Genomic DNA, 640 nt, shown 5'->3' with positions numbered 1-640 from the left:
TCACCTCTTGACAGTGTTGGCCTAGATATTGCTCCATCCTTGTCAGACACACTAGCAGGTCTCATCGGCTGCCAGCTGTGGAGGAGAGGACGCGGAAGATCAGCGCAGACGAGAAGTGAAAAGGATGAAGAGAATCCAATCGATCCGAAACCTCCATCCTAATCTTGTTTGACGTCCTCAGATGGTGCAGACGGCAGCCCTGGGGCAACTTTGGGGAACACATTCAATCTAAAAATTGTCTCTTTTTTTTAACCATTTCATGAGTGTCGTTTACAGCACAGCTGGCAGTTTAGTTTGAGCAGCATATGCGAGCACAGGTTGGTTAAATGCTCTGAACTCTACTCATGAAATATCCTTTTGAATGCATCTCATCAGCTCCAGATGTTTAGAAACTCTTCAGGTGCGTTTGATTCGTCAACTTTGAGCTTTAAAGGCCTCAGAAAGCTCTTCAGCAGAAATACTCTACTGCCTCCCCGTGGCTGAGGCATGAAGTGCAGCTGAAAATAACAACAAAAATCACATTATTTCAGATTTTTATATTTCCACTTTTATTTTCAAGCACGTGTACAGTTGTTTGCCATCAATAGCTACAGAAATGTTGGCAAAAACATCCACAAGTAAATCTTGATATGACTCTGTT

The sequence above is a fragment of the Melanostigma gelatinosum genome (assembly GCF_949748355.1).
Source record: "Melanostigma gelatinosum genome assembly, chromosome: 24".
NCBI lineage: Eukaryota > Metazoa > Chordata > Actinopteri > Perciformes > Zoarcidae > Melanostigma > Melanostigma gelatinosum.
This window is presented reverse-complemented; position numbering follows the sequence as displayed.